Raw genomic sequence first — 17618 nt, 5'->3', positions numbered from 1 at the left:
GAACTGTGTCTTTTCAGGTTGCCCCATTTGTAAAGCTTTCTCTTAAGAGTACCTTTAAGCTGTGATATCAAAATGTGCTCCCTAAAGTGATATTTAACCATTCCAAATCTGTTTCTCCTAAGATTTTTTCTAAATCAGTAGTAAAAATAAAATCTGGCCAGGCGCGGTGGCTCACGCCTGTAATCCCAGCACTTTGGGAGGCCGAGGCAGGCAGATCACGAGGTCAGGAGATCGAGACCATCCTGGCTAACATGGTGAAACCCCATCTCTACTAAAAATACAAAAAATTAGCCAGGCGTGGTGGCGGGCGCCTGTAGTCCCAGCTACTTGGGAGGCTGAGGCAGGAGAATGGTGTGAACCTGGGAGGCGGAACTTGCAGTGAGCCCAGATCGCACCACTGCACTCCAGCCTGGGCGACAGCACGAGAATCCATCTCAAAAAATAAAAATAAAATAAATAAAAAATAAAATAAAATAAAATCTGATTTATAATCAACCTTTGCTAATGTTAGTTCAGAATCTACCACTAGTTAATTACTTTTAAAAATTACTCTTTCTTTCACATATAATAACCTTACATGAAGTAGGACCACAGCCCCATTCAGCATCACCTCTCTAGGATTACCTCAACCACTTCTGCCTGCAGCAGAAAACCACCAGCTGCCTATAGAAAAACAGCCTTCAGTATCTTCATGAACATGCATTCACAGAAAGAACTGACAACGAAAACAGACCCCAGTCCATTATTTACAACACACCTCAGATACACTGCTCTATTAATCAAAATTTCTACATAAGGTAGAAATTTTGTAAGGTGAATCATAAGCAGTCCCTTCCCCATATTTTCACTTTAATTTTTATTTATACCACCCATATTTTATTTATCTCTTTCCTAATCTTCTCATTCCTCAGTATTAGCCCTAATTTTTTCCCAATATTATCCACTATATGGATTTACTGCTCTTGTAAATTCAATCAGCCTTTTGCCAGATCATTACAAGGTCACAATCTAGTAGTTTGAAAAGCAAAACTATAGGCTTCATGGTGGCAATACACATGCAGACATAAAAGTAATACCGTTATGCACTCTGCCTTCTTAAAATTGCTCACAGAAACAGAGTATAAGGAAAAGCCAGAACTGTCTGTCCATGATGTGGGCAAGAGGAGAGGTGAAAGAGAAAAGAGGCCTTGAGATTTATCTTTTATTCCAGCTAGTAGTCATTCTTCCATGCATTCCTCAGTCGGCTCGCTATTCAAGGTCTCCATATCCAGGCTGATCTAAAACTTCCTAATCTTTTGCCTGGAAAATGCCACTTGCATTCCTGTCTTAATTCCTTGGCCAGATCTACACCTGCTCCTGGAATGCCCTCTCCCTGTGCCTGGTTAGTGAAGGCCCACCCACAAATCTTGCCTTAGCTCTGGCCCACCCGCTGGACAGCAGACTTCCTCATCCATTCCGTCTTCCTTCTTGAGGGCCTGGGGAATTCTCTGATTGTACCTTTCATTTAGCACTTTCCATATTCCGTTTCACAGAATGTATACCATAAGGTATGCCTGTTCTAGAAACATAGAATGTATACAATAAGGTATGCCTGTTCTAGAAAAATAGCTACCTTGTAGTGGTCTAAGTATCTGTAAATATTTCTAATCTCAATAGAACTCTGTAGCATGGTTAGTATCTACCTTTCACAGAAAAGGAAACTGAGTCTCAGAAATTTAAGTGATGGGCCCAAGGCCATACTTAGGAGAAGTAGGATTTGAATTCTGGTCTACCTGCCTCTGAAACCCATCACTGCTTCGTTATGCTACACTGCCTCTATAGTGAAAGTAAGCTCTTTACATGAGGCCTGTGTTTTACACCCACCACTTTGTTTCCTCAGCTTATATTGTATGAGTACCTAATGAATATTAATAGAAAAGTTTATATTCAAATGGGATCAAGTGTTCTGAGTATACCTCTACAGAGGAAGAGGGCCAAGAGGCAGAAGAAAGCAAGTTCAGGATTCAATTTTCTGCAGATATACACAAAGTGAATGATCCTCAGGCATGATAATCCAGTGTTCACTAGATATCCAAGTCTGTAGAAGTCTCATGCCTAATTTAATAATATCACAGCATAAGCACCAGTGTTTACTTCTTTGGCTGTTTCTGCTCATCCAGTGAATTTGCTGGGCCTGGAATTAATCCTCAGTGGATGTTAGAAATATTATGACAACAGCTGGCACTGTCATTTGCAGTGTCCAAAATGGAACTTCCTTTTTTTCCAAGTAAAATACATGTGTTTCTCTTCAAGTTCTAGGCTTAGTTAAATATTAAAACCTTCACTTTCCCATCAGTAGTTAAATTTTATGATAATGTAAAACACAGAAAAATGGCTTTATAACATCACACTACCCTCCATATTATAGGCTATGATATCTGTATTTTACAGTCCACAATTATACTTCAGCAAACATACTTGTGGCTTATTTTTGAATCTGTGCAATTATAAGATGGATACTACCATATCACTTTCAGTAGGAAATGGAAGGCAATCTTTATTTCTTTTAAAAAAGGACAAATCTGCAAAATTACTTTTTTAAAGCAACAAATCTGTCATAGGAACTTCAGTCCAGAAAGATAAAGCAGGATACTGGGGGCCATGTTAAAGCTGAGACACTGTTTACTTGGGAAGCTACATCTATGGATCATGGGCCCCTAATATCAGGCTGATCTTTCATTTTGCATTCAAAGCCCTGGGCGCAGCAAAGAGGCATATGCCAATGAAGACCAGCCCAGCTGTCACAAATGCAGATATAATCAGGTGGATTTGATTGTACAGCATGGCACTGCCAGCATAGCTCAGATTTCTATACCAGGGTTATAATCATAGCTAAATTTTGAGATATTAGTGCAATCTCTCTATGCACAAAATTGTGGACCAGAATTTGGTGATCCCATTACTAAGAGTCAATGTGGTCTCTGGCAGCATACAACCTAATCCTTCTGGAAGAACTAAGGTGGAAACCACAGGGATATGAACCATTCCAGTGTTTCAGTAAGTAAATGCTAGAGCTCTGTGAACATCTAAGTAATGCAAACCTATCCACACCATTCCATAAGCTAAGAAGTTCATGTTTTCTCTTCTAAGTTCTACTGGTTAGGTGCAAATACTTGCCCAATTTTTACAGCTTTCTATGTGAGATATCTCTTATGAAAATGTTCTTGCTATATTTTCTTTTAGATTCTACTGTAATTGTTTTTTTTTCTTGTCTTCTTTAGAGAAAAAAGGGAGGATATTTAAATAAGGTTTAGAGTTCAAAGTTAAATAGAAAGGGCAGTTTATTCAGCTGGCTATATCCAGCACTGCTTTTAAATATTTATTTTATGACTTTGCCTTTTTTAAAAAGTCTTACTTATAAAGATGAATGGCCATAACTTCTGGATTTGGAGCAAAAGAAATTTATCAAAATGCCCAAAATGAGACATCTAGACTAATAAAACTTCAACGATAATTCATATCAATACATAATGATCTCTAAAGCAACTCTCTACATGATAGAACAAAGGAAAGAAGGCAAAGTGATGAGCCTATTAATGTCACTGTATGATAACTTAAAAATTCTTTTGTAGGTGTTGCATGTCCAAAAATATGCTGCTCAATAAATGGCAATCAATGCATAAAACAAGTTTATGTATGTGTGGATGTGTGTGTGTTAAATAAAAAAAGAAATGTGTTTTATTTAACACTTAGAAATTATGGAGACGAAGATGTTATAGTCACTCATTATTTATGTTTCTAATAGAAAAAGTAAAGAGATTCTTCATTTCGATTTCATATTCTACTTCTCTTTACACCTAGCACATTATCATTTTATTATGGTGAGGATATGATATTGCTAAGAGAGTTGAAGAATCTATTATCAAGCTTGAAGTTACTTTTAAAAAAGAAATATGTAAGCGGTAAAAAGGTGAAAAAAAGATGAAAATGGGACCAGGAAAATGAGGTAAGAAGAGTGGGGAGGCAGGATAGGACAGAGCGAGAACAAAATTGAAAAAGAGAAGGTAAGGCAGAGAAGATTGAAGATTGAACAGATACGTACAGGGCAGAAAGTGAGAAGTAGAGAAACAGGATAAGAAGGCAAAGAGGACATATAGTGAAGAATGGAAGGAATAGGAAATAAGTGAAACTCTAGATTCCACTGAGAAGTGTGGGGTAGTTAACTGTGTGGACAGACGTGTGGATAGATTGGTGTTAGTTAGACTCGAACTCTATCATGCAGTAACTCGATGAACTTGGGCTAGTTTTTTAACCTTGGGGATGGCAACATAATCTACTTTATAGGATTATTGTGGAGAGTAAATAAAATAATCCATGCATATGTTTGGTAGATGGTGAGCACTACCCATATGTTAGCTGTGGTGATAAAGATGGTGATGACTTCTCTGGGTCAAGTATGTATGTGCTTGGCTCAATGTGGAGTCCCTAATTGAGCAATTTATAGTTTCTGCTGTCTACAAACTTACATTATAAAGAAAGATAAAATAGGTAGACAAAATAATCCCTATTACACGAAATATTTGGTAGGTTTTCCATATTAATACATATGCTAAAGAGTTCAGAACACCAATACATCAATCAAAACCCTGCCAAGGTACCAAAAAAATTGAGATGTCACAATACGAGCAGGTATCTATAGAACAGAAACTGAAGTGTATAGGGCAGAAAGAGCAGATGAAATGAGAATAAGGTGTTGTATTTCAGAGAGCAAATAAGAATACACTAATTGTGTGCACAGTAGTTAAAAGGGTGGGCTTTAGAATTGCAGAAACCTGGGTTCAAATTCCAGCTAAGCCATTTACCTATGAGTTAACTTTGAAAATGTTACCTACATCCTGGACCTCAGTTTTCCCATCTATAAAAGGGGAATGAAAATTCCTACCTTACCAAATTGTCATGTATACTAAATTAAAAAATAAGCTGAAGACAGTGTTTTAATAAATGAAGTTCTGATTACTTTTTATGAGTTTAGTACTATAATCAGAGTTCATAAAAGTTTTACTAATAGATACTTTGTATGATGAAACCAAATAAAACCAGGCTAACTAGGCTGAAGGAAAAGGAGACAGGAGCCAGAGCATGCACACGGCAAGTAGACTGTGTGTATGCAGCTGGTGTTGGGCAGTGGGAGGCAAGAGCAAAAGCATGTTAAGAACTGTTCTATCAAAAAACATGAGCAGCTGTCCTCAGTTCCCACTGTGACCAAGACAAGCCTGAAAGAGTTTAAGGTTAAATTCTGAGGGAGAGTTTTATGATAGGCAAGTGTTCAGAGCCACTGATAAATATCATCAACAGTATAAGCTTTGTTTGGAGAGCTGGAGCATTCGTAGATATATAAGCAATAATAACCTTTATTAATATTTTAAATACAATTCCACTTACCAGCTGATGGATGAAATATAGGAATATAATGTCTCAGTAGGATCTTCCTATATCAGAAGACAAATGGTATTTCCCTCTTGGTTAAAATGTAGTTTTGGAAGGCATTATGGAAAAAGAAAGAATAAGGAAGAAATATGGCACACTGACTAAATAAACTGCATCTAGGAATCTGACGTGGCAGGTCACTTGTGCTGATTTGTGGTGATTTCTCAATCTGGTCCATTATAATTATCTTTTTTCATTGTCTTATTTCATGATCTCTATTCATTTTAATCCTACTGATGAAATGTGGAGTGACAGCTAAGTATAATCTTTATTAGCAAATTTGGGAACTGAGGCACGGGGGAATTAAATGTAGAGCTTTTCTCTAAGTAAACCTTTTTGCCAATGCTTAAGTTAAAAATAGCATAGTCAATTGACAATGTGTTATCAGGCATAGAAAATACTGTTAAGAATACAAGTAGGAATGAGTCACACAAGAATAAGTGGGTAAGATTATGATTCATTACAAGTAATCAGGATTAATGAAGTGACATGAACACAGAAGAAAAGTGTAAGTGATTATCAGAAGGACAAAGCATCTTTACATAGCAAAGTCCTTAAGTACGGAGAACATCATTAGAATGCAAAGTAGTTCACTGTGAAATGTTTCAAAGTACAGGAGTTCTCCCTACTCCTCCTCCAACTGCTTAACTACAAAATGCTGGAGTACCTTTGCCTGAGATATGGCTGATACTGCAATGCCTCACCAGGAAACAAACTCAGGTCAGTGAACCAGATGTGCTGTTAATTCCTGGATAAACTATCTCGTATTAGACTACAGAAATGTAAGAAGTTAACTCTTTTGTGGTATCTCATTAGTCTCTTCCACTCACATCCATTAAAAAAAGTTCAACTTGGTTTCTTTTCTTTTTTTTGAGATGGAGTCTTGCTCTGTTGCCCAGGCTGGAGTGCAGTGGCGCGATCTCTGCTCACTGCAAGCTCCGCCTCCTGGGTTTGCGCCATTCTCCTGCCTCAGCCTCCCGAGTAGCTGGGACTATAGGCGCCCGCCATGACGCCTGGCTAATTTTTTGTATTTTTAGTAGAGACGGGGTTTCACCGTGTTAGCCAGGATGGTCTTGATCTCCTGACCTTGTGATCCACCCGCCTTGGCCTCCTAAAGTGCTGGGATTGCAGGCGTAAGCCACCGTGCCCGGCCAAACTTGGTTTCTTAATTTTGCTCTCTACAAGCCAATTCCCAAATTACAGAAACTTAGTTCCTAGCCAACTGAGTTGAATCTGAAATTGTCAACCATTCTTATAGAAAATAATTTTGCTTACAGTCATTAGATGTATCTTAAGCAGTACAACTGAGAAAGGAACAGTTTTATTAGTAAAGCAGTAGAGAATAAAAAGCAATTGAGAGCGTGATATAAAAGTTGCGAAGACAGCCGAGTTGAAGCAAGGTCCTGAAATAGATGAACTGAGGTGGGATAAAAGCTCGTGGTGAGAGGGTTCAGCCTGAGAATAGAATGACTGAATTCTCACAGAAGGAGAGGAAGGATAAACAGCCAGAGAAGACGTATTGGAGAAGATAACTTATTGCAGAAGATGGCCTAAATCAGAGGTTCTCAAAGTGTAGTCCTCAGACCAGCTGTGTTGCCATCACCTGGGAGCTTGTTAGAGCGGAGCATTCATGAGCCCCACCCTGACCTACCGAATCAGAATTCCTGGGAAAAGTCCCAGGAAGCTATGTTGGAAAGAGCTCTGCATGTGATTTTTATACATATTAAAGTTTGAGAACTACTGATCTAAATCTTCTCAGAGCAGGTAAACAGTTCATTGGCTGAGAGCAAGGGAGTAGAGTATGGACTTCAGTAGAACAGATTTAAAACAAGTGCTAGGAGGAATATAGAATGGAGGTGTGAAATCAATGAAAGGCTAGCACTTACGTGAAGTTGGTTACATATCTTTCCAAATTAAGTCTTCTTGTGAGCTGGCTTCTAATCTCCATGCACAGTAATAATGAATCTATGTAAAACTGCATTCTGATTTACATATGGCTGACTATGACCCTGGAATGACAGTTTGATTATAATTTAGAAACTTCTAATGTATAGAATAAGTCAACCTAAGGAAAAAAGAAAAGAAGACAAGCTTTTTCTTAGGAAGACTACAGAAGGCAACACACTAGAACAAAAGTCACCATATTCAGAGTGAAGTCCATAACTCTTCTAACTGGGTAGCCTTGGGCAAGTTATCGAACTTCAGGGCTCATTTTTCTCATCTGTAAAGTTGGATCTGGCATGCATTTAATCAAAGAGCAAAGAAGGGGGAAAAAGAAATAAGTACATAAATAACTACAGCACAAAACATATTATTATGAAGGCTATGATGGGGGTATTAATGCTTAGAGAGCAGTGAGGAATTAGCAATTAATTCTAAAAAAGGAAAACAAGGAAGCCTTCATAAGTGAAGATGAAATAGAGCTACACCAGGAAGGGTGAGAGAAAATTTACCGGATGGAAGACCATAAACGTAAAGAGTAGGAAAGGGCAAAGCAAACTTAGGAAATGGAAATAGCCCAGTGTGAATTTATAACAGCAAGACCATGGTAAGAGACAGAGTCTCATTTAGCTCCCAGATCGATGTTTCAAACAATGCTCAACAGCCTGAAAATAATGGGCAAACTTGATAGGGTAAGCAACTCAGTGCTAGGAATCATTTTTCATTTTTCAGTATGTAGTTCATAAATACTGAACTTTTGGTAAAGACCTCTCTCAGGATTCTTCCTGCCTGGCTGTAAAGTAAAGGAAGCAAAGGTATAATTTCTGAAGGAAGTGTTCATCCCTTTCATTTTTCATACTCCTGACGTGGATATTATGGGTACTTCTAGAGCCACTTGGCAGAAGGACTGCCTCTTTGAAAAATATTGCTGTTCTGAGGCCAGAATTTAAATTGATCCCATAAGAAACTGCATAGGAAAGGAAGAATACACTACAATGAACTTTTGATTAACCTTTTAAAAGTGGGTGAACTTTTTATTCTCAAAGTAAAATTCATATATTGAATCTCTAGCAAAGAGCCCCTGCTAAGCACCTTTTTCCTGTCTTGGAGCATGCCTCAGTGGACCTGAGTGAGCAGAAAGCAGTTGTCCTTTTGAATTTAAAAACAGTTCTGGGCTCTCCTCAGGGCAGCATGGTCACACTGAAGACAAAAGAGCAGGAGGCTGCATATTTCTGGAAGAGAATGCAAGGAAAGCATCTTTTTCATTTTGATCTGATTTCACATTTCCAGGACTAAGCAACAGGCTGATCATTACAATTTCATACCTCCCTCTTCGGGAAATTGCTTATTTCTGATGCATTTGCTGTTTACAATGTCTGGAAATCTTCCAAACTACCAGATTTAAAGAATATCCTAATGGTGGATATGTGGATACCTGTGGTCCTACATAAGGTAAAGTATGAATCATATTTTTAGTTAATGAATTAGACACCACACACGAGTCTTGAAAGTTTAGTCCAAAGAACAGCATTTCATTGGATTCTAACTTCACATGTAAGGAGTCACATGTCAATCCATAAAGATACATTTTCTGGGCTTTTTGAGGATGTCCACAGTATGAAAACTCTAAAAAGGAAACAATTTCCTCAAGGCAAAGTGTTTATGATACACACGTATAAACATGATCCATCCATGTGCTGGCCAGCAAGCATTATTAAGTACCTACTTAGTGCTCGTTCTGCACAGAGCTATGGGCTGGCCAGCAAGCATTATTAAGTACCTACTTAGTGCTCTGTCTGCACAGAGACAACAGTAGGCTGATTCTAAGCACAAGATAAAAATCTGAGTCAAATGCCAGCCCTGGAACACAGCCCAGTATGTTACAACTGTGTTTTCAAACCTTGCGAAGGTTCTTTTCTCTGACTTCGCCCTAACACAGTGAGAGTGCTTGATTTTTGAGAGTTCAGACCTGGCTAAATTGACCATACAGTGACCCTTTCTCTGGCAACCTATCTTTATGCTAATGACAATGTTATGGACATGGGCTAAGAGGTCCCTTTATAAGTTCTTCTCAACTCTTGCTACATCACTTGGCTTCACTAAATGGGCATCACTTTCAGATTCATTTCCCTCCCCTGACATGTTTACTAGGTATCATTTAGGAAATGGTTGATCACATGCATGACTTCCCTATTCCTCAATAATAATTATCAACACCAATAAAATAATTATTTTGGATGTTGTGAAGAAACACACAGTTCTTTTTTTTTTTTTAACATGTCCAAATAAAATACATCTTTAAAGTCTCATAGAATCATAAACTCACCAATGGGGCTAAAATGAACTTGTATTCACCAAGCTCAGGCTCCTTGGGCAGAGTTCTCATTTGTAAGCTGATAATTAAAAAGAGAGTAAATGCCCAGCCATGGAGGGTCATACCTGTAATTTCAGCACTTTGGGAGGCCAAGGTGGGCAGACTGCTTGATCCCAGGTGTTGGAGACCAGCCTGGGCAACATGGCAAAACCCCGGCTCTACAAAAAATACAAAAATTAGCCAGGGGTGGTGGTACACACCTGTAGTCCTAGCTACTCGAATCCCTTGAGCTCCAGAGGTGGAGGCTGCAGTGAGCTGAGATGGCGCCACTGCACTCCAGCCTGGATGACAAAGTGAGACCCTGTCTCAAAAAATAAATAAAGAGAGAGTAAGTGTGAATGCTAGCAAGAATCACAAGTGTGTGTGAGAAGAGATGGAGTAGAAGGCAAAAAAGAGAGACCATCCTCTATCAGGGTTTTATTGATAGACTGTTAGAGGTAGTAACACCCGAAACACCATATAAATTGCCTGAACTTCAAAAGTCTCAACTTTCCTTTGAATTTCTGTTGGCCAGTATTTCTCTGTCGGAAAGGAACTTTAGAAAAAGGCTTTATAATTACATAAAGTAGTAGAGGAAAAGGAGAATCGTGTTCAAACAATTTCTCTCTTCAATCAGGAGCTTCTCATCATGATTTTCATAATTCATCATCAATTTGCATCATTTTTAAGAATTTGCTATTTTTAAAAAGAATTTAGGCCAGGTGCAGTGGCTCACGCCTGTAATCCCAGCACTTTGGAAGGCCAAGGCAGGCAGATCACGAGGTCAGGACATGGAGATCATCCTGGCCAAAATGGTGAAACCTGTCTCCACTAAAAAACAAAAAATTTAGCCAGGCATGGTGGCACATGCCTGTAATCCCAGCTACTTGGGAGGCTGAGGCAGGGGAATCACTTGAACCCGGGAGCGGAGGTTGCAGTGAGCCGAGATTGCACCACTGCACTCCAGCCTGGACGACAGAGCAGGGCTCCATCTCAAAAAAACAAAAACAAAAACAAACAACAACAACAACAAAAAGCCAGGTGCGGTGGCTCAGGCCTGTAATCCCAGCACTTTGGGAGGCTGAGGCAGGCAAATCACGAGGTCAGGAGATCAGACCATCCTGGCTAACATGGTGAAACCACGTCTCTATTAAAAATACAAAAAATTAGCTGGGCATGGTGGTTGGCGCCTGTAGTCCCAGCTACTCGGTAGGCTGAGGCAGGAGAATGGTGTGAACCTGGCAGGCAGAGCTTGCAGTGAGTGGAGATCACGTGACTGCACTCCAGCCTGGGCGACACAGCGAGACTCCGTCTCAAAAAAAAAAAAAAAAATTTAATCTGATGTATATTTCTCAATTCATGATATCCTTTGCATGGAATTCTTCTTTAAAATGAACCCTAAAGAGGGGGGAAAAAGCCCCATTTTCCCACTGTCAAATGCTGTTGGGATTACGGATTCCAATTTACTCTCACTCACCCCATCACAACAGTTTGACTGCTGACTCTGACTTTTGGCTGATTCTGCTACACAGGCAATTTCCAAGTTGTTACTCATTCCATTCCTACACCCAGTGGAAGATCCATGTTTTTAGGGCCTGAAACTTATACAATTTGGTGGGGGGTCCTTTTTAAGAAAAAAAAAATATACATAATTACAAATACAAAATGCGCATGACCACTTTAATGCCACCCAACTAGAAAGGGAAGGAGAAAGGAGGGAAAGTTGAATTGGAAGAAGACAATAGTCTTAACAAGTCATGGCTGAAACACATTATGTTTTGCAATTTTTATAAAAAAATGACCATAATAACACATTAGTAGGGTTTCTTCCAGGACCCTGGAAGGGGTCTCTGCAAGTGAGGGACCCTGAGACTTCAACTTCTATAGTTTCACAAATCTGCCTCTGTTATAAACCCAAATCTCCACTGCCTTCATTACATCCAAACCCAGAGGGAAATTCCAGCCCAAGTGTAAATCCAGTGCTCTTTACCAGTTCCCTTTAACCCATAGAAAGACTTAAATTTTCACAGGAGGAATAGTTAAAAATCAAGGGCAGGCCGGGCGCAGTGGCTCACGCCTGTAATCCCAGCACTTTGGGAGGCCGAGGTGGGCAGATCACTTGAGGTCAGGAGTTCCAGACCAGCCTGGCCAACATGGTGAAACCCCGTCTCTACTACAAATACAAAAATTAGCCAGGTGTGGTGGCGGGTGCCTATAATCCAAGCTACTCGGGAGGCTGAGGCAGGAGAATCACTTAAACCCAGGAGGCGGAAGTTGCAATGAGCCAAGATAGCACCATTGCACTCCAGCCTGGGCAACAGAGTGAGACTCTGTCTCAAAAAAAAAAAAAAAAAAAAAAATCAAGGGCAAAAAAAAGAAAAAAATGTTGTAGAAAATTATTAAATAGTTAAAAATCAAGGGTGAAACAAGAAAAAATATATTGTAAACAAATACATGTTCCTAAAAATACTGGTTTTACTCTTTAGAAAACTACCCATTCCTCTTTCTTTGTCTTGTATAAGCATTTTGTTTGTATAGAGTACATTTTATCAAAATGTTCCTCTTCGTGTTCTTAGTGACTAAAATCCATTTCTCTTTTAAGTTCCCTGCCTTTTTTGTTGTTGTTGTTCAAACAGTATCTTCCATCGTGGTTCCCAGGCTTAGGTCAGACAGACACGCAGATATGCTTCATTCAGAAATAACTGGCCAAAGACCTCTGCCTGATTCTGAAGGTATTTGCAAGCCTCTCATAGAGGGTGTCTTATAGAAGTCCAATCCTGACTACTCACTAGACAGCAGGTAGAGCACACTGCCATCCTAAACCAGGCACTTCTACAATCAGAAGAGGGGCCTTTGTGGAAGCAGGTTGGCAGACAGACACATGTCAATCCATAAAGATACATTTTCTGGGCTTTTTAAGGATTACAGGCATGAACCACCACGCCTGGCCAGACAGACACTTTTTTTTTCTTGAGACGAAGTCTTGCTCTGTCACCAGGCTAGAGTGCAGTGGCACAATCTCAGCTCATTGCAACCTCTGCCTCCCTGGTTCAAGTGATTGTCCTGCCTCAGTCTCCCGAGTAGCTGGGACTACAGGCGCACGCCACCATGCCCAGCTAATTTTTGTATTTTTAGTAGAGACAGGGTTTCACCATGTTGGCCAGGATGGTCTCAATCTCTTGACCTAGTGATCCACCCGCCTCAGCCTCCCAAAGTGCTGGGATTACAGGCGTGAGCCACCGCCCCGGCCGACAGACACTTTTCAATAGACCTTTCTAATTTGCTTATCAGCTTTTCTGAGCTTTGCCTTAAGAATAAGGCCTCATTATTAAACCACATATTGCAGTGTTCACTGCCATGAATTCACCGAGTTAGGCTGAATTCTGGTAATGTCCTGCTATATATCCAACACATACCTAGCATACAAATTATTTCTATCTATAGAGAAAAATATTATCTTTGGGCCATTCAAAACTCTCCACTTAGAAATCGGGAGGCTGAGTCAAGAGAATCGTTTGAACCTGGGAGGCGGAGGTTGCAGGGACCCGAGATCACGCCGTTGCACTCCAAGAGTTCCAGGGCAAAGCTCTGGGTGACAGGGTGAGACTGCGTCTCAAAAAGAAAAAAAAGAAACTACTTAGAAATGATAAGGCCTCATTGTTAAACTACATATTCTACTGATCACTGCCATGAATTCACCCAGTTAGGGTGAATTCTGGTGATGCCCTGCTATACACCCAACACAGACCTATAATACAAGTTCTTTCTATCTACAGAGAAAAATATTATCTTTAGGTTATTCATACCTCTCTCACTTAGAAACAGTAGTTTCATTCTTAGACTCAACTGCTTCTCTGGTAAAAATCATTCTCTCATAGCAATGCACCCAATCTTAAGGCACACACTGACTTTTAACATTATTTAGAGTAACCAGCCTAAGGGAGGTGACATCCAAGTCATGAAATCAGAGAGTAACAGAATCTTGGAACACAAGGAACCTTTGAGATGATCTGGTTGTACCTCCTATCCAGCAGAAGGAGTCTAATCCCTAGAGCTCAGAAGCTTGTTCAGCTGGCCTCACCTAAACACATCTACACACAAGAAGCTCTTTCCCTTACAGGCCAGGCTGTTTCTTTGGAAATTGATTTTAATATTTAGAAACTCTTCTTTATATTTGCTCTCTTTTTTTATCTTAGTTGTTTATTTTATTTATAAGAATTTATTAAATTCTTATTTATCTCAAATATTTTATTTATTTATTTATTTATTTTTGGGGGGGCCTGGAGCAATGCGCACACCAACATGGCACATGTATACATATGTAACAAACCTGCACGTTGTGCACATGTACCCTAAAACTTAAAGTATAATAATAATAAAATTAAAAAAAATAGTTCAAAGCCAACCAATCCACGGAATTATATACTGGCCACTTGCACATCTACCTCCAAGAATTGATACCTGTGCGTGTTGTGTCATATTTGCTCTCTTATAGGCCTTAGTCACCCATCCACCACTCCTCAGCTGGAAGCAGCCAAGAATAACATCTTATTCTACCAATGACAATCCTCCAAATTCTTTTGGGCTATATACCATGTTCCACTTAGGCATCTAATTCTCTTTCTACTATTTGGCATAATGTCTTGCCCTGTCAGTATTCTGGCAAATGCTTCTAATGTTCTCTAATTTGTCAATATCCCTCTTAAAACATTTCATCTAGACTTGAAGCCATTAATCAGGATGTGGTCTACTATGACTATTTGTATATATATACTTCTTTTTTGTGCAATAGCATTTATACAACCCACAAATGAGTTAATTTCTGGGGGCAACTGTGCCAAATGCTTGGCTCAAATTAAGCTCATGACCAATTACATATAAAACCAGAACATGAGAACATAAGCCAGATTCTCTAAGTAGAAGTAAAGCATACATCTCCAGAAGTAAAGCATCTTAAAATAATCATCTTCCTGTAGATGTTTAAGGGATGGAATTTTATGATAATCCCCCCTCACTGACCTGCTGCATAGTTTGTCAACTCAACATCAACAAGCTCATCATCAGACTTTGCAAAAGACCTCTTGTTTATCCGAGCCTAAGTGAATGTTCTTTTGCATTTTAATCACTTTCTGCATAATGTTGGTATAGTGTCAAGGCCCAAAGTAGGCATTAGTTGTTTGCTGACTAAGCCATTAGATAAATGAATGACGAATTCCCACTCTCTCCCATCCTATCTTTAATAATGTTGATTGTTTTTCATCAGTGTATTTCTCCCCACATCACCCTTAAGAGCTATAGTTCTCCATTAGGGTTCTGGGCAGTGATAATATTGTTGTTTCTGCCATTAAATGATTCTGTTACTTTAGAAAAACTCCTAAGCTGCCTAAGACCCCTGTTTCTCCATCTGAACAATACTGTCGTTTTATTTATTATTTAAACAAAGACGCATAGTACTTGTTACAGACCAGCTACAGTTCTAGGCACTTAACAAATATAAAATCATTTAATCCTCAGGAAAACCAGACTGAGGCACAGGAAAGCTAACTAATTTAATAAAGATTATATAGCTAGCAAGTGATGAAGCTGGGGTTCGAACTAGGCAGTCTGACTTTTCTATGTGTGTTAACCACTAGGCTATGCTACCTATCGACATGCTCTGAGAGCATAATATTTAGGTAAGTAGGAAGGTCAATGATCACACTCCTTGCATCATAAGTGAACATCTTAGTATATCAAAAACTGCTTGATTTTCCATTAGTTCCTCAAATAATAGCTTCTCCTTCCAGTCCTCATATTTTTTAAAGTTACTAACCAAAGGACAAATCACTCAAAACATGGCATTTTGAACATAGAGTGGATGCCTTGAGTTGATTTGGATTCCTTCCAGTCACAACTGTTAGAATTATTTACCTGAAATGTTAAGGACCATGAAAGCCAGTTGACCTATTGCCAGAACAAGAGCAAATCAAAAAAGTGCTATACCAGGCACCAGGAATCTGAGGGAAAAGGAAAACATACTTCCTCAGAAAAACATCGAAGCTGAAGATAGGAACAGAAAGGTACTCAGATGTTTGCATGCAGTTTACCATAGTGTAAATAGTGACTTGTACTCTCACAAATAAGAAAATTTGGAGGACTTAATCCAAAATGTCCAGTATAATGAAAATTTTTTTCAAAATAATTACAGCCAGATCACAAAAGCTATAAAGGAATAAACTCCTCAAGGACGTGGAGTAATAAGGAAAAAAGGAAAAGCAGGTTGGAAGGCAATGCAGTCACAGAAGCAGCTCTCCTGAGTGGCACTTTTTACTCCAAATTTAGATTCAAACTAAATTCATTAGTCCTTCAGCTGAGTAAGAAACACCCGAGCACTGCATAGAGCCAGGGGAACATTTCCGTCTAACAATGGACCTTATGGAAAGCAAGATCCTTACAGTGTAGGGCTAGGGGCTGCGGCAAACTAATCTGTAAGTTCAGAATTTTGCTCTGGAAAATTTACTATTGGAAGGATCTTGTGGTGATTAGTGCTAATCAACAAGAAGGCACTGATTGCTTTTTGAATGGCCAAAAGTCAAATTTCATATGAACGAAGCAAGCATTGGACACAGCAATAGAACATCTGCATAACTGTTATTGATGAAATGATACCCCAAGATTCTGGGGGAAATCTATTGGGAATACAAATATGAATTTGGATTCTCACCTTTGGCTAAATGAAATATTCTTCTGGTGTATTAGATGAAGGGAAGGAAGAAAAAGCAGTTAATAATTGCAAGGCATGATTCTAAGCAAACAATGCAGGATATATATGTGCGTGTGTGTGTGTGTGTGTGTGTGTGTGTGTATACAAATACACACCCCCATATATTTACTATATAGTTCTATATTATATATTAATACATATAATATATTATATAATGATATATAAATATATAATATAGATTATAGATATAATATGATAAAGAATATATAATATATAGTTATATCTTATATATTATGACAATATATAATATATTAATATAACAACATATATAATTTATTAATAATATAATATTTTGTTATTGATATATAATGTTATTTACATATTATTTATACACACACTATTGTTATTAATTATATTAGTAGTATATATTGTTTATATACACACACAAATATACACACTTATATATTTCTCCCCACTCTTTTTTTTTTTTTTTTTTTTGAGACGGAGTCTCTTGCTCTCACCCAGGCTAGAGTGCAGTGGCGCGATCTCGGCTCACTGCAAGCTCCGCCTCCCGGGTTCACGCCATTCTCCTGCCTCAGCCTCTCCGAGTAGCTGGGACTACAGGCGCCCGCCACCACGCTGGGCTAATTTTTTGTATTTTTAGTAGAGACGGGGTTTCACCGTGGTCTCGATCTCCTGACCTCGTGATCTGCCTGCCTCGGCCTCCCAAAGAGCTTGGATTACAAGCGTGAGCCACCGCGCAGGGCCTATTTCTCCCCACTCTTAACCCATTTAGGAGGTGAGACTTAAATTACTGTGAGACTAACTCTTGATATGCCTTTCTGAAAGACAAAAGGAATACCTGTCCCCACTCCGTAAGTGTCCCTAGGAACTTCACAGAAAGAAACCTTTATGCTTCTAAAAATCAGTAAACAGCTAGAAAATAAAGCAACAGCCCAGGTAAAGTCCAAGCTTGAGAAACACAGCTTATGCTTTTGTTCTGGCACCAGCACCTCCATTTCCCAGTTGTCTGGGTGATATAGATGTCACAGGAATTGAGGCCAAGTGTCCTGGGACTCTGGGTCCAAGGAGTCTGCTCTCCTCTTCGCACTACCCCGGGTCTGGGAGACTGGCTGGTCCTGCTGTCAGGGGAAT

The 17618-nt window shown here is 39.2% G+C and overlaps 1 protein-coding gene across 4 annotated transcripts in view; it reads right to left on the bottom strand.

Annotated features, from left to right (window-relative positions):
• GHR (growth hormone receptor) overlaps nucleotides 1-17618 on the bottom strand; it is a 299293-nt gene that overhangs the window by 227403 nt on the left and 54272 nt on the right. Inside the window, exon 2 of one of the 4 annotated variants that reach the window (XM_030814019.1) lies at nucleotides 9847-9939. The exons of the other annotated variants lie outside the window; for them this stretch is intronic. The gene's annotated coding sequence lies outside the window, so the exon portion shown is untranslated. The remainder of the gene's footprint in view (nucleotides 1-9846; nucleotides 9940-17618) is intronic. 4 annotated transcript variants of the gene reach the window in all.

This window comes from Nomascus leucogenys, chromosome 6 (assembly GCF_006542625.1).
Source record: "Nomascus leucogenys isolate Asia chromosome 6, Asia_NLE_v1, whole genome shotgun sequence".
NCBI lineage: Eukaryota > Metazoa > Chordata > Mammalia > Primates > Hylobatidae > Nomascus > Nomascus leucogenys.
This window is presented reverse-complemented; position numbering and strand designations above follow the sequence as displayed.